The sequence below is a fragment of the Delphinapterus leucas genome, chromosome 13, assembly GCF_059928025.1.
Source record: "Delphinapterus leucas isolate spDelLeu-1000000601 "Yukka" chromosome 13, BTC_Dleu_Yukka2, whole genome shotgun sequence".
Classification (NCBI taxonomy): domain Eukaryota; kingdom Metazoa; phylum Chordata; class Mammalia; order Artiodactyla; family Monodontidae; genus Delphinapterus; species Delphinapterus leucas.
This window is the reverse complement of record NC_143141.1, coordinates 67,714,427-67,738,959: the sequence shown is the minus strand read 5'-3', so window position 1 is coordinate 67,738,959 and position 24,533 is coordinate 67,714,427. Positions and strand designations below refer to the sequence as shown.

The window sequence follows — 24,533 nt, the reverse complement described above, 5'->3', positions numbered from 1 at the left end:
ATGGTTCAGAAATCCCCTGGGACATTTTAACCTTTTAAAATCTTTTTTGGATGTTCAGTTTGCCCAAAGGGCTTACTCTCTCTGTCATATCTCCACTCTACCCTGCTTGGGCACTGATTTGGGGAAATGTCACTCTTACTACACCAAGAGGTCAGATACCCGAGGTTAGATACCACCCAAAGTCAGATAGTTTAAGGGCTTTCTTTGGAGAGAGGGACGCATAGGAAGTGGGGGGTGGAGGGGTTGGGAAAAGCAGCCCAGGTGAGAAGCATGAATTCAACAAAGCATTCAGGATGGTTTGCCACTTTTGTGAGCAACACAGGAAACAGCAGGCTGGTCCCATTTCCTAGCATACCAAAGGGGGCAGCAGCACATCTGTAAAGTGCTTTGTAAATTTCTATAATTTCTGTTTCCACTCTCATTCCCTGGCTGGTAATTTCAACAGTGCCCCCAAATGTTGACACAATCCAACAGGTAACTATGCGGAAGTCTGGTCTTCGGCTGCCTGAAATCATTTCCATTAGCTCTTTAGATAAAGCTGCGTTTTTGATATTCCTCATTAACCCCACACACATCTGGCCCTCAGCATCACTGGGCACAGCAGCCCTGTCCTTTGAAACTAAACCTAAGCATCCTTAGGCTGCTAGTCTGCCCTCTTCGGAAGAGTCCACTTAGTCTGTGGCTCTTCCAACAAACTGGAGGCTGGGATGCTGAGAAAACGAAACCAAGATGGAGCAAAGTAAGTGGCAGATTGATGTAGTCTAGGGGCACCTGGAAAGAAGAGCTGCTGCCACCTGCTGTACTGCCTGGGGTTCCTTCTTCCTGCTGTTCACGTGTCCCAATGAAAACCTGAGGGAGATAAGAGAGCAGACGGACTGCCAGCCCATCCCTCCCAACGCCCTCCCCAATACAAACACATCAACTTTCCACTTGCAGTGACCTGCTCTCCAGGGTGACCTAACAGCTGTTTGGGTTTTGTCACTAAAAGAAAACAAATTATGGAATGTACTGCTTTACAGGCTAATGAAAGGGCTGAGCCAGCACAAGGGTTACGAGAAGGTTTGTGAATTAGGAGAATAATGATCTTCAGTTTCTGACCTCCTGGCATGCAGCGGCATTTATCAGGAGGTGCATGTGACTGGTTAAGACACAGAGCCCCAGCATGAAGGAAACAGCTGCTCGCAGAGTGCTCTGGCACTTGGCAGCTGAACAGGCAGGGTGCTGATGTGAGGAATACCGCACCCAACCGCCCCAGTAAGTAACTGGAGAACTTTCTTCTGTGTGCGTGTGCGTGTGCGTGCGTGTGTGTGTGTGTGTGCGTGCGTGTGCACACGTGTTTTGCAAGCCCCTGACAATTTTTAATTTTTATTTCCTTCTGGCACTAAAGGAGGTATTTTATTTGTTCCTGTTCCTAATAACCATTTGTCTTTTTACTGATTTTTTTTTTTTTTAGAAACTGTTCTTTTCAGCAATGTTGTTTTCTAACTTTCAGGATTAGTGAGGTGTATTGCTTGATTCCTATCTAGGAAACAGCGAGTTTATTTCCTGGTATTCGGAATTTTTATGGTCCACGGTGTTTAGGTTCAAAGCCAAGATTCAGGTTACGAAGTAGAGACTATTGAAGCGAGTTGATGACTAGATTTGATTTTAGTCAGTTTTATCACTGAAACTTTTTTTTTTAACCATTGAAAATGTTGTTTGAGAAATAGCTTGTGAATCAATTGTATGTCTGACTGGACCATTCCTAGTCAATTTTGAAGACTGTCTCATTTAACTATGTGTAAAAATCTGCAATACAGAAAGCTAACAAAATATTTAGATTAGCAATTATATTTAGATTTTAGGCATGCTTTCTAATTCTTTGAAAGATATACTTTATAATTCTTTTCTTCTCATCTTCATTACTTTACAGCTTTTCTAACTCACTTTCATCACTTTACAGCTAAAATTTTTAGTTGTCTCTGGTCTTCCTTCTTTTAGATACGGGAAAGTTCATGTTTTTATGATGGGCAGAGTCTTTCTTCCTTGTTTATGACCTGGATCATAAAAGTGTTGTCTGAAGCCAATTATCAACTCTAGGGTGTGTGTGTTGGGGGCTGTCCTGGCATCCAAAACTGAGAGGACTTGTTCTTTCTTTGGTTCATTCGGCAGTCATGGAGCTTTCTCTTGGGAAAGCAGTGAAGCAGGCACAACCCTGGAACAAAGCTGTTGTTCACAGGCTTTTGTCCTTCCGTGGTTGTCACCAGACAGAATGTTTAAGAAGAAAGGAAAAGGGGAAAGGGAGAGGGCAGAGCCCTGCATCAATGATGTGAACCTCTGAAAGCGACAGGCCTCTGAATCAGACCAATGGGGGCAGGTAACCAAACAAGTTCGTTTTTCTGGATTGCCTGGACATTAAAGAGGGGGGCAGAGAGTGGTGTTTTGATTTGAATTCTGACCAAACAGTTATTTTGCTTGTGAGAAACCCAGGGCACCCTGAAGTGTGCTTGTTTCCCCAAGTGACTGACAGATGGTCACACAGGCTCAAGCTGTACAGTTTGCTTGCAATTTCTGCCTGCAACATGGAGGGAGCACTGCTCTCCCTGCACCCCTGCCACCTCTCCTCGTATATGGAGGATGGATTGAAAATGACACGCGGTTCTATCCAAGTTTCCCTCAGCATGGTTGGTCTTGAGTTGCCACATCAGCCAAAGATCTGGGATGGAAGCAGATTCAGATGCCTGGCTAGTCTGGCATTGGGAGGTTTTTCTCCTTCTTTCCCTTAAAGTGTAGGATTCACAAAACCTAGAATGTCCAATGAGAAAATAATATTTGCAACTCTTGTTCCTCTTTATGCCAGCTGGGTGAGGTCCTCGGGTCAGCCTGTGGCCACGTGGCCAGTGAGTTCCCTGTCTGACTGCAGGGCACCAGCTGCCCAAGGGGCCATTCTTTAGGGAGTTTGCTTCTGGTATAGTTAGTTTCCCTTTTTCTGAAGGCTGATAGTGGAAAAGAACTCTCAGGTGAAATTGTGTCTCCAGAATCATAGAGTCACACACCATAAAACTGAGAGGGTCTTAATGGCAATCTGAGTACCCTTTGAATTATGAAGAGTGTTGCATTTTTGAAAGCCCACAGATTATTTTGAAAAACCCAGTGATATCTTGACTTTCAAAATATTAATATCAGAATAACAGAGATAATTATTTTACATGCAGATAGTATGTCCATAGAACCACAGCTTTTAATGCTAGGATAGGAATTATAGAACGTGCAACTTAATACCTTCATTTCAAAGATGAGGAGGTTGTAGAACATTTTTCTGGGTCCCAGTGCTAGTGAGTGGTGGAGCTTGAAAAGAGCTCAAGGCTTCTGCTACTACTACCATCATAATATTAACACTAATAGTTATAACTTACCCTTATTGTGCACTTTGCCAAATGATGTGCTGTACAAGTGTATTTATGTTCATATAATCCTCACAGCAAGTCTATGTGCTTTATGTAATTATTACAGTTTTATAGCTAGAGAAACTGAAGTTCAGAGACTGTAGCCACTCAGCTATACATGACACAGGCAGAAGTGACACCGAGATCAGACTCCAGAATCTGCACACATTAAACAAATAAAAGTGGAGTTCATATGCTAATCTCACACATTGAAGCTTAAAAGCTCATGAAATGCAAATGAGACTATTTCAGCACAATACAATTAGACACACAATGTGTGTTACGGCCCTTTCGAACTCTCCATGGCAGGAAGGGTGAGGTTTCCCCTTGGGACAGTCCAAGCCCAGGCTGTGTAGCAGCACTGACCGGCAGCGTGTTTTTCTCCGTGAGAGTAGTTCACTGATGGCCCTCACATTGGTCAGAACAGCAATTGAGAGCTTTTTTATTTCCCAAGAATGCGCTGCTCTCGCTGCCCCTGCTGGCCTTTGCCTCGTTTTTTCCTGTCACTCCTTTCCTTTGGAGGACAGCCACTCCACCCATGCCCCACCCCAAGCAGCTGGCTTAGTGGTGATAACACTAGTGTCAGTCCTGTTCATTGTGTGACTCAACCTGGAAGGTTGGTTGTCCAAAAAGGTTGTTGTTGTTTAGGACTTAGAAGCAATGCAATCCTTCCCTCTCTTTGCTCCGTTTGTTCCCGGCTGTGAGAGAGGGTCGCTGGCCAGGGGACTGGGGGTGGGGGGCGGGGGAGAGGAGAGATGTGCTTTTCTCTGCTGACTGGGAGGCTACCTGCACCTGCATTTGTCTGGGTGCACACTCCTCCCCCCACCTGCCCCATAGCTGAAGACTGACCTTCTCACTTGTGGGCCATGAACCTGTGGCTTGCCTGGGTCATCAACCAGAGACAGAGCCCTGAGAAAAACCTACTTCTCAAACTCTTCTAAAAATTTAATTTAACTCTCTGTATTCTTCCATGCGGTTAAATGTCAAAATGAGGGCTGACGATGAGAAAGAGCACCGAGTAAGTAGCAGAAGGGTCTTTTGGTCAATCAGGAGGAAAGTTTAGTAAGCAGAGCATTCAGGCATGTCTTTGAGAAAGTCTTCAATGTTTTTTCAAGGCTGTTATAACAAGATTACACATTTTGAAGACCAAACTCTTTGTAAAAAGAAGAGGGAATTTTTCATCTACTTCTCACCTGCCTGTTGCTTCTAAACCTAAGCCCAATTCAAGAGCAGCCAGCAATACAGTCTGCTAACCCAGAGCCACTGGAAATTACCTCCAGTTCTTAGCAATTTGTGTGCTGTGGTGGGTGTTATATGGGGACTCGTGAGATGGATTTAGAATCGCAGTAGAATCCACAAGTCATACTCCAGACCTGGTTTGAAGCAAAATAAAGTGATTATTTTCGTGGGATCTTTTATAAGGAAACAAATTTTGTGATGCAGTGCTTGTTTTATTTATTTATTTATTTATTGCCAGCTTGTGTTCCAAAGAACCTGTTCCCAAAGAGTTAACTCCCTTGGGTCCCACTTTCTCTTTGTATTGGTTGCTCATGCGCCCCCCCGGAGTTACTTAGCTGTTTGTGTGTCACATTCCCATTGTTTTATGGATTTGAAAGTTTGGGTTTCTTGCTTTCAAATGATCACAGTAGGGTACCTCTGGAGTCTGCGGTGTGTATCTGAGTTCGCTGTGCTTTCATCTTTTTTGAGCCCATCAACTCTATCGAGAAGACAAACTCCTGCATTTTTATGGAACTCTTCCAGTATTAGACGCTTTTTTGCACGTTGCCACAATCCTATGAAAGAGAGGAGACACTGTTACCATTGTTTACAGTGAGGAAACTGAGAATGAGAGAAAGTGAGTGACTTATCCATGGTCATGGGACCAAGCCCAACTAAATCCCCAGTTTTCAGACTCTGAATAATATCCATGGAATTGTTCTTTGTGATCATAGGGCTATGATTTGTGTTATCTTCTCATGGGTGAAAGGTAAATGGATGATTGATTCATGATGTGCCATCTCACACATGTCAATGATGATGTTTCCAAAGCCTTTGAATATTTGGCTTCAGAAACAGGGTCAGCTTAGTTACAGACACAATAATATTTGCTTTGGTAATATTTGTAAAGGAACTTAGTGGTCATTTTCCTACCCTGCAGACCCAATGTGGTTAAGTTGGAGTCATATCGACCTTGGCATGATGTAATATTCAGCTTTTAGAAGGGATCTTGTTGTTTTTTGAGATTAAAAAGTATAGTCTGATGTCCACCATGCACTCCCCTTACCCAACAAAACCATCAGCATTCTTGGAAGTTCTGCCTGGTTATAGTACCCTTATTCCCATGGGAAAATAGTGTACTCTGACCACCAGAAAGAGAGTCCCTGCCACCATTTCCCTCTGCAAAGTTATCTGCCCACAACTGAGAGAGTCTTAGCTTGCTAGACTAGTTGAGAATATTCACTACTAGTCAATTTTCTGTTATAGCCATCCAGTCCATTGTGTAACAGCATAATCAGTACATTGGCAAGGTCCTAAAACTGACAGGGTGTGTTGCCTGATCATTTTACAGGGCTTAGAGGCAGAGGATGGGGGAAACAAGTGAACAGCTTAATGACAATAACAGCTATTACATTTTTTCTTTCTAAGGTAGCTTTTTAAAAATATGCATGTGAAAAATATCCTTCTTCAAATTTAAAAACTCCTGAATAATATTTAATTCATAAAATGACTCGAAGAGCATTTTTCCTTAGTGATTACAGGGTAATAATCAGAACTTTCTGCGCCTGTCAAGAAAAAAAAAAAAAAAGAAAAAAAGATGAAATAGTGGGTTAAAGGCTTACCTTCCTGTGTTATAGTCTGTGGAACCTGAAGTAATATAAACTTAATGCCCCTATTGTAAGAGGAAAATTCAACTCAATATATGAATGACTTACACTGCAAATATCCCAACATCTTTTAGGTTTCTCTGTGATCAAACTGGTAATTTTGTTTTCTGAAGGCTTCTCTATTTGCCAGTTGCTGCCCTATCTTTGCACTTCACTTAGTGTTGGTTTAGGTGAACCTGTCCCTACCTCACAAAATGTTCCAAGACCCTTGCATAGATCATTATGCCATTGGCTTACTTTAGTATTATAAGCGTACTCAGAGTTTCGTCTTTGGATGTGTTCCAGGTACAATGTTTGATTGAGGACTAGTAAGGAGGGAAAATATCAATAACATGGAAAAATTAAGTTCATAGTTAATTACAGAATTTCATTTTAGTCACCACTTTGCTGATGCTTAATTGTTGCAAAAGTCACAGACAAGTAACTACATTGGAAAGTGTCTAAGTGATTTTAATTGCTTCTCTTTTCCCCCTCTGAGGTATCTGTGGTAGAGACTTTAGCAATTGATAAGCTGGCTAAATGGAAGGAGAAGAACTCAGGCAAAGGGTCCATCAATCAGCCATGGAATCAGACTCCATAGTTTTTAAAAACAGAAAAGAAAAAGGGACTATTTAGTCACTCCTCTGATTTGTTTTGAGAAAGTAATATTTTTCCTTTCATCCAACAACTCAAAATGGGCTAAAAGACTCCTTAGAGTCTTTTACTTAAGGTCACTTTGGGAATGTTCCACCTAGGGATTCCTTTTTAGGAATTGACACACTGTAAAACCACCCTGGTTTTGCAGAACTCTTTAGACCTAGGATCAAGGAGCTAGGAAGGACTAATGTCGTTTTCCAGCCACACTAACAACTTGCCCTGTAACTATGAAGAATGAACGTTCCCAAATCTCTAGTTAATATAGATTTCTGAAGCTCATAAACTATGCAAGAATTTAAAACAGTCTTAAAATAGAAGAACTGAGTATAATTTCCATATTTGGTTCTGGAAAACTAATACTATAAGTTCAATTTTACTAAACTTTGGATTCTGCTCCACTTAACAGTTCTGCTTTTTAGAAGCAGATAGAATTTCATTTATGCATGGAATGACTGCCATTCAAAATCCTATAAGTTGACAGAATATTTTAGAGATCACTATTTTTTTATGACTAGGACAGAGCTCAATCTGAATGGTGGTGCTCGAGATTTCTCTGTGGTCTCTTTCTGTCCCCGGTCACATCACTCTGATTCTAAGATGAATCTGTCTCTTTCTATTTTCCTTCTGTAGTAGGCATTTAAACTGAATCTGCTGCTGGGAGAGGAAAGAAACTGGTGTTTATTTTTACAACACCCAGAGGCAGACACTACTGCTGACACTTACAGAAGAAAAACTAAATTTCAGGGAGAATGAGGGCCTTGCCCAAGGTCACAAGGCAGTGAGTAGTAAAGCCAGAATTGTGGCCCTGGTCTTCATAGAAGCAAAGTGCATGCCTTTTCTATTCTATCACACGGTCTATATCATTATGTTTATGTTAAAAACTGATGCTCACTATAGAAAAGGCAGCCATTCTGTGGAGTCCGGATTCTGCTGTTCTTGTCATGCCCAATGCATAGCGATTTCCATTTGAAGCATGCTGCAAGACAAAGAAACATCCTAGGAATCTGGATTCAAGATTGGATTCTGCAGTCTCATCCTGTTTCCATTGTTGAGGTGTTCCCTCAACTGTGGTGCTCTGTACACTGGCCAGGGCACCCCTGCAGAGCTAAGCCTCTGGCAACACTCAAAAATTATTATACTGTCTCAGATGATGACAGGTATAAAAAAGGTCATGACTCTAGGACCTGGCTGATTAACCAGCAGTGACAGTTTGCTTTACATTGTTTGGTTTTTACAAGAAATGACACAATATTGGCACCAAGATGGCAATTACATTCACTCCATGAATTGTTTCTTGGGGCCATAGTCACAAGTAGATAGAAGGGCCGAGCAGAACTTGAAGCAGGACCAGTGGAACATATTTCACCTTATTTTAATTCTCCATGTTTTAGAAGAAATACCTTCAAACTCTTTGGAAGATGCGAGACCTTTGATTGACTTAAGCCACTGATGGTGTTATTGTGTAATAATTAAGGCTTTATCTTTTTAGCTACAAGGATGACTGAGAAATGTGTCATGCATAAAATTCTGCAACTATTTGGAATACCGTCTCACATCAAGTTTGTGGAAGAGGCTAAGATATTTGAAAAATGGTTTAGCGTTGTAATCCTCATATTTGGAAACTTCACTCAACCAGAAGTTATCAAAACCTCACTAAGTGCATTCTAGTTTATGGGACCTCTTACATGGAAGTCAGAATTCACATTTGGGTGACAAAAGTAAAAGAAAAATCCAAACTATATTTTCCTATGATTCATTTGGCAAGTATTTTTAAACATATGCTTTGCACTGCATATTGCACAAACATAAATAATGGCACAGACTTTACAGGACATTACCACTTAGTTAAGCACATTGATATTTAAAAACATTATTACATCAAACATCTTACAAATATTTTTCTATAAAAGAGGTTTGTACAGTGTTCTATAGATGTCTGGGGAAAGGAGATGACTATATTAGGGTGAGTCAGGGAAGGTTCCTTAGGGTTGGTGACATTTGAACTGGGTATAAAAGGATAAGTAGTCATTGTTCAAGAAGAAAAAACTATATTTTGAAAGATTCCTTTCCAGGAGTAACATGTAACTTGGTAGAGCTGAATCATAGGGTACATGTTGGAGGAGGAACTGGATAAAAGGCTCAAAGATAAGGTAGTTCCAGATGGTTAAGGGTACTGTTTGCCCTTCTGAAGCCTTTAGATATTTTTGAGAACAATTTAAAGTTAAAAAATATTTTTATTATAGAAAATTTCCAACATACACAAAAGTAGGCAAAATTATATAATGAGACCCCATGTGTTCATTACCTGACCTTAACAATTTTCAATAGTCAATCTTGTTTCATTTATATCCCCACCCATATTCTCTCTGTCCCATATTAGTTTTGAAACAAATACCAGACATTTCATCATTCTACCTGTAAATATTTTAGTATACATTTCTAAAAGATAAGTTCTCTTTTGAAAAATCCATAGTACTGTTAATAAATGTAAAATAATTAACAATAGTTCTTAATGATTATTGAAGCTTGTCAAGTAAAGGAGTGATATGAATATATTTGCATTTTGGAAAGAAAACTCTGGAGGCAATGAGGAAGACAGGTTGGAGAGAAAAAATGCCAAAGACCAATAGAGGAGTCCAGAGATGAATATGAATCAAGCCAGTGGTGAGGATGGAAGAATTTTCAGAATGTTTAAAAAGTAAAGTTGATAGCTCTTGAGAGCAATTGGATATGCAGATGAAGGAGAGGAGGGAGTTGAGAAAATTTTAACTTGTGTTAAACTTGTGTTAACTTGGAGATTTTAAACTTGTGTGGTCAGCATATGAGTATGCCAATAACTGATGTAGTGTAGGGATTCCATGAAAAGAAATTTAGCCTGATTCTTCATTAGCCAGAGACTATTGGAAACAAATCCAAAAATATTTTCTTATTACCCTCAAACAAAACTTTGAGACTTGGACTACTTGGAGTAAGTTTGATTGCTCCACCTTAAGAAAGTCATTAGCAAAAATTGGAAAACATCCAGAAAATAGCATCTAAAATTCTCCAGGGGAGAAAGGAGCCACTTGGACAGCCTCATAACTGACACCTCTTTGGTTTACATATGACTGATAGTTATAAAATCATAAAGGCTAATGAACATGACTTATTCACCAAATCCCCAAACACTAAAAGTTTGAAAGATGTGAATTTAAAATAATGGCAGGACCCAACAGATAAAAATCCAGGACCAGATGGCTTTGCAGGTGAATTCCACCAAACATTTAAAGAGGAGTTAACACCTATCCCTCTCAAACTATTCCCAAAAATTGCAGAGGAAGGAATACTTCAGACTCATTCTATGAGGCCAGCATCATCATGACACCAAAACCAGACAAAGATACCACACACACACACATACAAAATTACAGGCCAGTATCACTGACGAACACAGATGCAAAAATCCTCAACAAAATATTAGCAAACCGAATCCAACAATACATTAAAAGGATCATACACCACAATCAAGTGGGATTTATCCTAGAGATGCAAGGGTTTTTCAATATCTACAAATCAATCAATGTGATATACCACATTAACAAATTGAAGAATGAAAACCATATAATCATCTCTATAGATGAAGAAAAAGCTTTTGACAAATTTCAACATTCAGTTATGATTAAAAAAAAACTCTCCTGAAAGTGGGCATAGAAGGAACATACCTCAATAAATGTCATCTAAACACCCATATATAACACACTTCAGCTAACATCATATTTCACAGTGAAAAGCTGAAAGCATTTCCTCTAAGATCAGGAACAAGACAAGGATGCCCACTCCAGCCAATTTTATTCAACATAGTATTGGAAATCCTAGCCATAGCATTCAGACAAGAAAAAGAAATAAAAGGAATCCAAATTGGAAAGGAAAAAGTAAAACTGTCACTGTTTGCAGATGACATGATACCATACATAGAAAATCTAATGATGCCACCAGAAAGCTACGAGAGCTCATCAATGAATTTGGTAAAGTTGCAGGATACAAAATTAATATATAGAAATCTGTTGCATTTCTATACAATAACAACAAGCTATCAGAAAGAAAAATTAAGGAAACAATTCCATTTAGCATCACATCAAAAAGAATAAAATACCTAGAATAAACCTACCTAAGGAGGTAAAAGACCTGCACTTGGAATACTATAAGACATGTCTGAAGGAAATCAAAGATGACACAAACAGATGGAAAGATATACAGTGTTCTTAGATTGGAAGAATTAATATTGTTAAAATGACCTTATTATCCAAGGCAATATACAGATTCAGTTCAATCCCTATCAAAATACCAATGGCACTTTTTTACAGAACTAAAACAAATAATTTAAAAATTTGTATGGAAACACAAAAGACTATTGGTGGGAATGTAAACTGGTACAGCCATTGTGGAAAACAGTATGGAGGTTTCTCAAAAAATTAAAAATAGAACTACTGTATGACCCAGCAATTCTACTCCTGGGTATATATCCAAAAAAACACCCAAAAAACACTAATTAGAAAAGATACGTGCACCCCAATGTTCCTAGCAGCATTATTTACAATTGCCAAGACATGGAAGCAACCTAAGTGTCCATCTACAGATGAATGGATAAAGAAGATGGAATACTGCTCATCCATAAAAAAGAATGAAATTTTGCCATTTTGCAGCAACACAGATGGACTTGGAGGATATTATGCTAAGTGAAATAAGTCAGACAGATAAAGATATGATATCACTTATATGTGGAATCTAAAAAATACAACAAACTAGTGAATATAACAAAAAAGGAGCAGACTCAGAGATATAGAAAACAAACTAGTGGTTACCAATGGGGAGAGAGAAGCGGGGAGGGGCAATATAAGCTTAGGGGATTAACAGGTATAAACTATTATGTATAAAATAAGCTACAAGGATATATTGTACAACATGGGGAATAAAGCCAATATTTTTAATAACTATAAATAGAGTATAACCTTTAAAAAATTGTGATTCACTACACTGTACACCTGTAACATATAATATTATACACCAACTATACTTCAATTTAAAAAAATTAGTTGACTGTAAAAAACATAAAAATAAGATATAAAATAATGGAAGGAATTTTTCACACTTTATGATGAAAATGTTCAAATAAGAAGTTGAAAGAATTGTATAGTGAATATCCATCTACTGCCAATTCAATTTTACCATTAATAATTTACTATGTTTGCTCTTTCACATATCTATCCATTTATTCATTCCTCTATCCATCCATTGGTCCATATTTTTTTCAGTATTAGTTGTAGACAGCAGTACACTCCATTCCTCAACATTTCATCATACATATCATTAACTGGAGTTCAATATTTGTTTATGCAGAATTTATATTTTACACGAGAGATTAAATTTATACATTTGTTTTGCCAAAAGGAAAGGCTGTGATTCTAGAAAGATTAACAAAATTCATGGCTGATTGTTACTGGGGTCATTTATGAAAACGAAAAGCTGTTTGAGAACCTCTTGATCCTCAAAAGTTGTTGCCATATGGAGCAGACACACCCTCCCACAAAACAGCCTTTGAGGCACCGTCAAGTATTGACTTGGCCAAACTACCTGCCTCTCAGTAAATGTTAATTGGATTTGAATGTGAAAAAAATGAGACCCAGAAGCATAAGCTATTTGCCAGTAAGTGATAGAGCTGGTAGGAGAATAAATCACCTCTAATAGTTTCACAATGAGCATCACTCCCTGCCTGGAACAACTCTGCAGAGTAACAAGGGAACAGAGTGGATGATTTATAAGTAAAAACTGTAATACAGGCAATGCATTCTATATAGAATCATCCTGAGATTATTCAAGGGGAGCCAGTATTTGGACAATGGGAAAGGAAGTGAACTGTTCTCGCAAAATAGGATTCTTTATTCACATATTGAAAAAAAATGCCTCTGTTCATAAATATTTATCCTCTGATATCATCCAAAAGGAATTAAAACAGCTTATGATAAACAGCAAAAATAAAATAAAATGAAACTCCAAATAATTAACATAGGAATAAAGCAAGCATCAAAATATGCCAGTTAGTAGAGTGAGGAACAAGTTTAGACTTAGAAAGCTTTGAAATGTTGTAAATTGAATCAAATTCTGACATGTTAAATCTTGCCAGTTGGTTCAAGAATTGAAACTCAAGCTGAGATGATGTCTAGAAGATGTGTTTGTTCAAATGTTTGTTGTTGCTGAAGATATCTAAGATTCATTTGAAAACTGAAAAATTCAAATAGTCAGACATTTGTCTACACAAAAAGCAGACATTCTGATACTAGAAAAAAATTTTAAATGTTTGATTGACTTTTTCAGTTTCCATTTTGATGTTATGACATCTGTCTATATCAATGGTTCCTAACTAGGAGCAGTTTTACCCTCCACGGGACATTAGGCGATGTCTGCCAGTTTAGGGCTGTCCCTATTGGGGGTGGGAGTGGAATGCTCCTGGCACCTCGTGGGTAGAGGCCAAAGATGCTGCTAAACATCCTACAATGCACAGGCTGGACCCCTGCAGCAAAGAATTATCTAGCTGAAGTATCAATCGTACCAAATTTGAGAAACCCTGATCCATATGAGTCAGTTACAAATCTTACTCTAACATGCCTTCAAAAAACTTTAGATTATTTACAGACGACATTTCTTCTCCGTAACTGCTGTCGAACAGTAAGTAGTGACAACCTAATACTCTTAATGAAATGCTACTGCATCATCACCAGGGCAAAAATAAGATGCAAAATGACTAGTCATTCAGAATAAGGTTCACAAAAAGCCAAGCTGAGTGGTTCACAACACAAGCTGACAGCACTTTTTGGTGTGCAAGAGCATCAAATGTTGTCAGGCAAGAATACAGATATTTAACTAACAGTATTTTTACTGTTAGTTGTTAATAGTACAACAGCAGTATTCCAAGGAATTAGGGCCACATTATTTACTGGAGCAGGAAAAAGGATCATTAGATCCTAAGTCATGGGACGGTTCATCCTGGGACATCTCCCTCTGGGACTTGGGAAGTTCATTTCTCTCTTCATTTTCTCCTTTTCAAAAACTCAGGAAGGAGATCTGAGGATATTGGAAGCAGGTAGATTAGATAAACTCCTGCTGCCAACCTGATGATTATATGCCTCTGATTGATGTTATTCTCCTTCCTCTTACCCTTACCAATTGTATATACTCTACCTGTGTTTGCAACCATGTTCTCCTTCTTTCTTCATTCTTGTTACAACTGGCACCCATGCCCTCATCTTCAATTATCTCTTCCTCCTTCTGAATCTTTAACGTCTTCCTCTCTACTAGATCATCCCCATCAGCATCCCGGTATGTTCCAGCAACTCTCATCTTATAAAAAACCCCCTGATCCCCACATCATCTGCCAATTTCTCTTCATTCTAATCCTAGACAAACTCAATAAACTCACATTCTACACATGCTGTCTTTGTTTCTTTATCCCCCATTCACCCTTCAACTTACACTAACGTGACTTCTGCCAACAGCTCCGCTAAAGCTGCTCTTGTCGGGGTTACCAGTGATCTCCTTGTAGCAAAAATTTTAAAGCAGATAGTTTTCCATCCTTCTCCTATTTGACCTCTCAGTAGCATTCAACATAGTTGATTGTTTTAACTTCCACGAGTGTGTTCTTCTCTTGGCCTCATGGCACAAAATGATTTAAGTTTTCCTTCTACCCCTCTGACAGCTGCTCCTTAAGATGCTTTGCTGCTTTGCCTCTTCTCTCTGACCTTTAGATGTTGGAATGCCTGAGGCTTAAGCCTGGACTCTTTCGTCCTTTCTCTTTATACTTTCTTCCTAAGGAATCTGAACCATTCTTATGGCTTTAAATGCTATTCACATGGGGTTAACTCCGAATTTTAAATTCTATCTCAGAACTTTTCTTGGAGCTCCGTATTTGTATAAATAATAGCTTCTTGAGACCTGCACACAGGAGTTTCACAGGCGTGTTAACATTAAGGCATCTTAAGCATTGGATTTCTTCCAGTATACCCACTCTCTCCATCCAGTCAACCTTCTCCAACTTGGCAAATGTAATTATGATCCAGCCAGTTTCTCAAGCCTTTCTTTCCCTCACATCTTTCTCTAAATTAATCTCCGAGTTTTGGCTCTTGGCTTAAGTATTATCTTTTCAAAGAGATCTTTACTTATCACTCACCTAGAATAATCCCTCTTATTCTCTAGCTTACCATCTGGTTTGGATTTTCATTCATAGCTTTTATAAAAATTTGTAATGATATGCCAACTTGTCTATTTGTTTGATGTTGGTTTCCCTCGGTAAATTGTACAGTCCACTGGACAGGGACCTGATCTGTTTTATTCACCACTGGATACCCTGGCCCTGGCATAATGTCTGGAAGGTAGAGGTATGTGCTCAGTTGATATCTGTTGAAACAATAAAGGACTCTGGATTGGGATACTGAACATAAAACAGACTCTTTTTTTTTTTTTTTTTTTTCCTGAGAAGGTAAGAAACAGGTCCTTTGCTGTTAGAATTATATTTTTAATTATATTAAAAGGTAGCATTTAAACATCACCCAGAGGGGGAAAAAAAAGAGAAAAAAACAAGTTATTTAATAAATGCCTGTTGATTGATGGATAGATTAAACAATTGAATATTTACTTAATTCCTTTAATTCCCATTTAGTTATAACATAGAGATAATACTATTAATTCTCTTTTCCAGAATTATTTTATAGGGCAAAGTTAGATTATTGCCCTTTAATCTCCTTTGAAGAAAGACATTAAACACGCACAAAGTCCCATTTGAGATGGTGCAGAGATTACACATACTATCAATTTCTTTAGTCTGAGAACTGCACTGCACTAATGTCTGAACTCCTGTGGTTTGTGAGCCAACAAAATGTCGTCAGTCTAAATCGTTATACGCCCTATTTGAAAGGACACCATTTGACAGTGTTTTTGTGGAGTGGCTAGAATTATATCATTGTCGATGCAGCCTCAGAGCACTCCTCTCAGCTGCCCTGCCCTGTGGGAAGTGTCTTATGAAGCTGGTGGACCACACAGAACAGTGCCTACCCCCCAGTTCCCTGGCTGATGGCGTCTGACCAAGGTACTGAAGGGTAATGGAGGTGAACGAAGTGGTATGAAGGAAGCAACTTCACAGGGAGGAGTAGGGGTAGTATTTCTAGACCTTGACAGGGGCATAGATGCCTCTGCAAAAAGGAAACCTTATGTTTTTTAATTGGATATTAAGTCTAAGGTGGCTCATGGACTCTTGGGAGGGTGTGAAAATTTCTGTATCTCAAATTTTTGTGACTCTAAAAAGCCGGTGGTGAGAATCGGGGAATAATGTTGTGTTTCCTCTCCTTCTGCATTAGGCAACTTTATCTGTTTTAAGATATAAAAAAAATGACATCAGATGGTGCAACCTCAGGGAATACGGATTTTCCTGTGTCTTCTGAAATCCTCTAGGGCAATCATTCTCTGTGTGTTTGGGCAGTGGTTCTTTAACTTTTATTGATCACAGGCCCCTTTGAGACCCTCTCTCCAGAAAGAAGCTCATGGGCACAAAAACAAAATTCTGCATATGATGTCAGGGGTTTTACAAATCTCTGATTCTTGGTTAAAAGCCTTGGTGTGGACTGAATTGTGTGCTCCCAAATTCATACGTTAAAGCTTTAACTCTCAATGTAACTGTATTTGGAGATAGGGCCTATTAAGGAGGTAATTAAGGTCAAATGAATCCTTAGGCATGGGGGCCTAATCCAACAGGGCTGTGCCCTTATAGGAAGAGACACCAGAGCTCTTGCTCTCCACCACGTGAGGACACAGCAAGAAGGCTGAAAGCCAGGAAGAGAGTCTCACCAGGTACTGAACTGGCAGCACCTTGATCTTGAACTTCCTAGCTTCTAGAACTATGAGAAATTTCTATTAAGCCACCCAGTCTGTGATATCTTGTCATAGCAGTAGGAGCAAACTAATACAAGTCTCTATCCTAGAAACTGCTCTTCCCCTCAAAGTAGCTATGTTTATGGTCACGGATTCATGAAGGAGTGGAGCTGGGGAAGGGGCTCCCCAGTGAGCAAACTCTGCGTGTGGGAGAACTGCCCTGAGGGGTGTGTGGGAGCCTGGAAGCACAGGGACAAGATCAGCTGGCAGCACCAGGCCTGGCTCTCTGTCTGCCCTGGGCTTCATGAGTCCACACTACAGAGCAAAGTATGAAGGCCATGCAGAAGGATGATGTGCTCCTATGCCGGGCTTGGACATTTTCTATAGGTCCTCCTTCATTTCACTGGGCAGTTTGTCCATCTGAGCCCAGAAGCCTCCTTGAATTTCTTTCAAATATTTAATAAGAGGCAGGTTCCTCCTGAATACAAAAATCCCTTTTTGTAAAGTAGAGAAATCCTTTCCCCCGGAGTTAAGATTGGAGCCACCTGAGCCAAAAACAAATTGCTGGGAATGTGGGAAGTATTTGCTCCATCATTATCCCTCTTGAAAAAGCTGCTGCTGTCTGATGTGAATGGAATTTGAGGACAAGGACAATGAGAGCTGCAATTCGTAGACTATTTGGTCCCCAACCTGGGAGAGCAGGAACAGAGTCTCAAAGCCCGTAGCGGTGTTGAAGAAGCGAGTTTAGACTGGGGGAGTGGAGCACGTGCAGCTCTTTTCTAGAAGACTTAAAAAGAGGAGTCAAAGTTTCAGTGACCAAAGGTAACCAAGAAAATATGTGGGGTTCCACGTGATAAGAGTAAATGACTGGACAGGGTTTAGGATCCAAGCATCAGAGCCAGAGAGCCAGATGTGCCAAGATGAATTTTGAGTTCCAAGGCTCTACCTTCTCATTTCACCTTCACTACACGTCTTTACTCATCTCAGAGGTACCCAGAACTGCTTCTGATGCCCAGCATCCACCAACCAGGGATTTAAAACCTCCGTTATCATTTTAGACCCCTGAATACAAAAATTATTTTGACGAAGGGAGATGATTAGGTTGGAATAGTTTTTGCAAAATCAGAGAGTCAAATTCCCTTGAAATCAGACCGGTGAACAGAAATTCCACATCATAAATGCTGATTCATTTCTCCATATCTAAATGGCAAAAGAGCTGCTTCGTATCAGAAAACTCACACTTTCTTAAGCAGATGCATTAGTTCAAAATCAGCCTCTGAAACATGCACTTTTTATGTCCCAGGGACCCCACCCAGTATGAGCCTGGATTCTATGGAAGCTCTACTGTGATGGCATATTTTCCTTTCTCCCATTAACTCACTGTTTAAACTTGGGCAAATTATGTTATCTTTTTGGTCCTGGGCTTCCCCTTTATAAAGTGAGGCTGTTAACCAGATAAACAAAAGGTCCCCTTGAAAAGTGGAAAAACATCTCTCTGTCTCTCCTGTACCACAAGCTGTTTTTCTATTAGAACTACAGAGTTTCTCTGAATAGACAAAAAAAAGCTCCATCAGAAGACTTGAATGAGCAAAATGATGAAATCAGGTGTTTAGAGGCTAATCCTTGCAGCTGCACTGACTAGTAAATAACCCTCCCCTGATTGCTGGTTTCTTTCTTTAGAATCGTAAACAACAACAAAGGAAGAATACCAGCTCAACTTGTATAGTCCCTAGTCATCCAAGTGACTCATTGTCTAAGTGCTGGAAATGATCTTGGGAATTATCCACAGGAAATTATCCTGAGAAGTCCATAGTACCTCTGAGTTACTTGAATCTGACAGGGAGGAATAAGCTGTCACTAACTGTAGTCAACAAATCCAAAGCAGCAGAGAGAGGAAGTGGGAGAGAATGAAACTAGATACTTACTGTAGTGTGAGGAATCTGAAAATGTATTTGCCTCTAAGCATGAGTAGGTACATATTTTTTGTATAGCTATCCCAGTATACATTCTATTTTCCCACAATCTTTCCAGAATCTACAAAGTAAAGTGTTGAGAGGGCATTGGCACCAAGTCCCATGCTCTTTGGGAATCGTTAGTGAACATCTGTTTTGTTGATTATGAGAACTTTGCTTTTTTCTTTTCTTTCTTTTTTTTTTTTTTGGCCGTGCTGTGCAACTTGCAGGATCTTAGTTCCCCGACCAGGGATGGAGCCAGGGCCCCCTGCAGTGGAAGCATGGAGTGCTAACCACTGGACCACCACAGAATTCCCCAAGAACTTTTCTGTAAAAGAAAAACATAGAAATCTGTGGAAATTGCAAAAGTTGGAGGTCATCTGGACATTTTAAGCATATTATAAGTGGAAATTAATAAGAATTTATTAGCCTGACCAGCCTTGACAAATGTTATAGAAATCCCCAAACTTACTTTCTTGCTTGGGCAAGGGTTTGTCTTGCAGTTTGAACCTACTTTTTTAATGGAAATAGGCCAGAAGGCATAGTAGTGGGCTTGTGACTCTTCCTTGTCTAATCCAAAAATAGGAACATTGTGAAAAGTCCTCCTTAGCATCTGTGATGTCAGGGGGCAGCCTGGTGGGCCTGAGGTAGGGGTTTGCAAAGGCAAATGTTTGCAGGGCCAAGAAGATTCCAGAATAAGTGACGTGGATTAGCGATAAAAAGAATTATCTTTGGGACAAGTGATATCTCACTTTCCTCTTAAATGTACTAAAAAAGAAAAGGCACATAGTGGGATGATAAATGGCCATGACACTTGGCCTCAGATTGGGGAGACAATAGAGGGTAGTGGAGAATTTGGGGAACTGGGAGGCTGTTGCTACTCAGTTCCAAACACATGTTGCCTCGTGGGAATGCAGCCCTAAAGCCGGTAGATCTGATGTTTCCACAAGAATCTAGAAAACTGGATTGTTTTAAGTGGAAGTCTGGGTTTGTACATTTTTGCAACTTTTGTGAGAGCCAATCCTGTGTGAGCCTAACAAAAAAGTACATCTATCAGTTAGATCTCTGTTTAGGAGGCCACTATTTTATAACCTGCTGATGCTGAGTGAGGAAGAACTTGGTAACACACACCATCTTCACTTTGGAGAAAAAGCTAACACTTGTGGTTTATTATTTGTATGTCTTTAAGTAGGCTTTCTCAGATAAAGGGAAAAATGCAAAAGAGAAGGGCATTTGAGAACAATGTTTATAATGTGTATACAGCCACTATACTTTCATATCTAATTGCTGTAACATCAGAGCTAGAGTCCTTGGGTTATTACAGAAATCATGGTTTTGTGTTAAGACCCACAAGCATATCTATGTGGGATGTTGCTGATGTCAAGCATGACATCTGTTCAGTCACCTTGGTGTGAATATGGTTCTCAATAAAAAAAACCCCAAAAAACTCATTGGAAAGACTCAGGTTGTTCCATATTATAATGAAGAGATGGAGGTTTGGATACATTATAAAACAGACGTTTGGCACTTTATAGACAACACATTATTGAATTAAAAACTCCTTATCCAAAATCAAAATTAGATTTTAGGAAAGAACCTATAATTACTGAAAAACAGAAACGCTTTTACAAAACCTGGACTCCCTTCACATTACTTTAGATGCATGAAGGTACTATATTTTGGTCTTGAGCATTCTTTGATTTTTCAGTGAGATACTGCTTCAGATATTCCAGTACTTTTTGCTAGTCATTGATGTTTTTATGGTGGGTTTTTGCCTTTATCTCCCAAACCAAGTTTTACTACATTATTATGGAGTGGTAAGTTAATGATTGATTTAAACATTTTCTTTTGTATTTTTCTGCTTTTAAAATGCCATAACTAATTTGTGTTGCATTTAGTAGTGAGGAAGTATCTTTTTACCAAGTTCTTGGTGAATACCTTCAAGTTTTATGTGATTAATAGTTAAAGAGGGTCTAAGGTAAATAAATAAATACATTTCCAATCTCCTGGACTAGAAATTAGAAGCAATTGTTGAAAAGAAGTCACTGAAGATAAGATATTGTGGTGAGATAAAGATTGGCAAGGGTATAAACCTGTGTGAACATGTAGACTTGTGAAATCCCCACAAATTACCACAGAAGCCGATGAGGTTCTTGTTCTAATTTTAGCACACAGCTCGGTTTCACTTACTATTTCAACTCTTCAACATCTTTCTTGTGACAAGTAGATCCATCAGCAAAACTTCTGGTGGAAATGTTTTTGTGTAATACCCACTCTCAAGAATTGTTTTTGAGGATATTATTAAGCTGACATTTATTTCCATTCTGCAGAGGAATGAATGCAGTGTCAGGACTGGGATCCCATTCATGACTCATTGGTACACACGAGATACTGCTGGCATTTCTATATGTATTTACTGAAGTCTCCTGGTCTCTTTGGGGGCATGTATGTGTCTTTGTATCCCCTTAAGTACATATCTTATGTGCTTGATAAATATTTCTTTAAAAAAATAGACTGTAACTGACAATAAAATGGGCTGTATGTCTAGAGACAACTAGGTCTATCCTTCCAAAATAATGAACATTAGAGTAGGTAGCTGATTACAGAATCTTCATTTAAAAAATTTTGGGGACTAAGCCACAGTTGGTAGAAATGGAATTTAAACTAGTTCTCATTTCATTACTCAAATTTCTGGCCTATGCTTCCTTTCCCCTTTTTTTCTTTCTCTCTCTCCCTTTCTCTTTTTCTTTCTTCCTTCCTTCTTCTCTCCCTCCTCCCCTCCTTCCTTCCCTCCCTTCTTTCTTTCCTTCCTTTCTCTCTCCTTATCACTCTCTCTCTTGCAAAATGTGTATATATAGGTAAGATATATGTGACTTATGAGTTTGAGAGAGATGACATATATAGGAATCTTTTTTTTTTTTTTTTTTTTTTTTTTTTTGCGGTACGCGGGCCTCTCACTGTTGTGGCCTCTCCCGTTGCGGAGCGCAGGCTCCGGATGCGCAGGCTCAGCGGCCATGGCTCACGGGCCCAGCCGCTCCGCGGCATGTGGGATCTTCCCGGGCCGGGGCACGAACCCGTGTTCCCTGCATCGGCAGGCGGACTCTCAACCACTGCGCCACCAGGGAAGCCTATAGGAATCATTTTATCCCATAAGTTGAAGGCAGTTTTTGGTTACTTGCCAGGAAAATAATAAAAGTAGCTAACATTTATGAGAATATACTATGTGCCAGTGAATAAGCACTTTAATTGTATTAACCCATTTAATTCTCATAACAACCCTCCAACAGAGATACTGCTATTATCCTACCACATAGAGAAAGATACAGAGACAGAGTTTGCCAAAGGGCACACAGCTAGAAAGCACAAGAGTTGAATTAGATCCCAATTGTCTGGCTCTAGAATCCAGGCTCTTAACCATTAAGCTATACTCAGAAATTATTAAATTAGTAAAATGTGTGAAGCCTACACAGACCCCCTACAGGAAAGGCTACATTGGATTATGTCACATAGACCATCACAGAGGCCTTTTTAATTAATTTTTATGGGAGTATGGTTGCTTTACAATGTTGGTTAATTTCTTGCACAGTGAATCAGTCATACATATACATATATCCACTCTTTTTAAGATTTTGTTCCTGTTTTGGTCACCACAGAGCACTGAGTAGCGTTCCCTGTGCTATACAGTAGGTTCTCATTAGTTATCCATTTTACACAGAGTAGTGTATATATGTCAGTCCCAGTCTCCCAATTCATCCCACCAGAGGCTTTTAGTTCTGATCTTTAGAACATGGTAGTCTCTCTCCCTCTCTCTCTATGTTTGTTGAGTAAGTAAATAAACACATAGGTACTTTAAGTCCAGTTTTAAGACCTCACCATTCTGTTGGCATTCCTGCTTTTCCACACCTATCTGCTTTTTTCAGTGTCATTTTCTTTGCAACATTTCCTTTTCAGTGTTCTTTTCTCTACTCAGTGCAACCTCACTCATGCTTCAAGGCACAGCTCAATTCTGTGAGTCATAACTTGTTTTTACTTCTCTCATGACTCTTTCATAATGCCCTGTGTCATAATTTCTGTTCATGTGTGTCGCCTCTTTAGACCCTAAGGTCTCTGAGATCAAAATCTGTACCTGATATATACTTGTACCTCTGCCATGGTGTTAATCGCACTGTCTGACACAGAAATAAGTATTTATTAAATAGATGAGAAAATGACTGGAAGAAGTATTTGGTGTATTTTTATTCTCTCTAACATAAATCTGTGCTACTACAAATCTGGAGGCATGTATTGAAATTCCATTATGGACATGTTAATATAAAAGAAGTAAATTCATTCAATAATCAAAAGAAAAAGTTTGAGACAAGAATAAGGTTAAAGATGAAAATTGGAGAAGAAACAAGTTTGAAGACCATGTTGGAAGAATAAGATGGCAGAGAAAGATAACCATATAAAGATAACAGACATACTTCGGTGTTGGGGGCTAGAAAGACAAGAGACGGGGTCTAGTTCTTAAGAAACTACTGGGGAGACAGAACCATTCAGTAACATAAATCATACAAAGCCTAAAGGAAGTCAATACGTTGAGTGCAAAAGTCTGCCTGGAAGAATTGGAAGGGAGGAGAAGAATTCAAGTAGGCATTTGAGAAGTGAGTATGTGATTGCCATGCAGACATACTTGGGGGAGGAGAGGCATTCTAAAAAAAAAGAAAGAATATGTGCAAAGCATGATGTCTTAGTTCAGCCTTCTATAACAACAGTATCATAGACTGGGTGGCTTAAAAAACAAACCACCTTCATGAGTTAATTACCTCCCAAAGACCCCATCTCCAAATAACATCACATTGGGGATTAGGGTTTCAACATATGAATATGGGGGGACTCAAACATTCAGGCCCTATCACATGGGCACTATAAAAAAGAAGTTCATTTTACAGCAAAAGGTAAAGCGAGGGTGAAGAAAGAAGAGTGAGGGTATGGGTGGACAGAGTGAGGGTCATTCATGAAAGTCTTTGTACGCCAAGCAAAGACTTTAGATTGAGTTGATAGGGGATGGTGGAAGAATTTTGGATAGGGAAGTTATGTGATCAATCTGATAATTTGGAAAGATTGATTTGGCACCAATAGAGAGGAGAGATAAACAGGAGGTAAGAGTCAATCTGGAAGCCTGACAACTAAGCATTGCAGTGGACCAGGGGAAAGGTAACGACAGCTTAAACCCAGGAGTGGCAGCGGAGAGGAAAAGAAGTGGAGGTATATGAGAAACTGTCCACGGACAGATAATCAGACTTGGACATGGAGGGATGATGAAAGAAGGCACCAGAAAATCTAGGGTGAGTCCCAAGTTTCTGGCATGGAATATTGGGAGAAAGGTTGAGCCATAAATCAAGGAAGGAAATATAGGAGATGTAGTAGTTTAGGAAAATGAAGAGGGCATATTTTTTAATTAATTAAAAATTAATTGGTATAACTCACATACCATTAGAATCTACATTTTAAAAGTGTATAGTTCAGTGATTTTGAGTATATTCACAAGGTTGTACAACTATCACAACCCAATTCCAGAACATTTTCATCACCCCCAAAAAGAAACCTGAACTCTTTTTGCAGTCACTCCCTATTCCTCCTTTCCCTCAGCCCCTGGCAACTGCTAGTTTACTTTCTGTCTCTACCTATTGGATTTACCTATTCTGGACATTTCATATAAATGGAATTTACAGTGTATGGCCTTTTGTGTCTGACTTTCT

At 39.3% G+C, this 24,533-nt stretch overlaps 1 protein-coding gene across 1 annotated transcript in view; it reads left to right on the top strand.

Moving 5' to 3' along the window:
* Positions 1–234: 234 nt before the first annotated feature.
* Positions 235–24,533, top strand: part of RASGRP3 (RAS guanyl releasing protein 3) — a 77,304-nt gene continuing 53,005 nt past the window's right edge. Inside the window, exon 1 of the mRNA XM_089923293.1 lies at positions 235–1,254. The gene's annotated coding sequence lies outside the window, so the exon portion shown is untranslated. The remainder of the gene's footprint in view (positions 1,255–24,533) is intronic.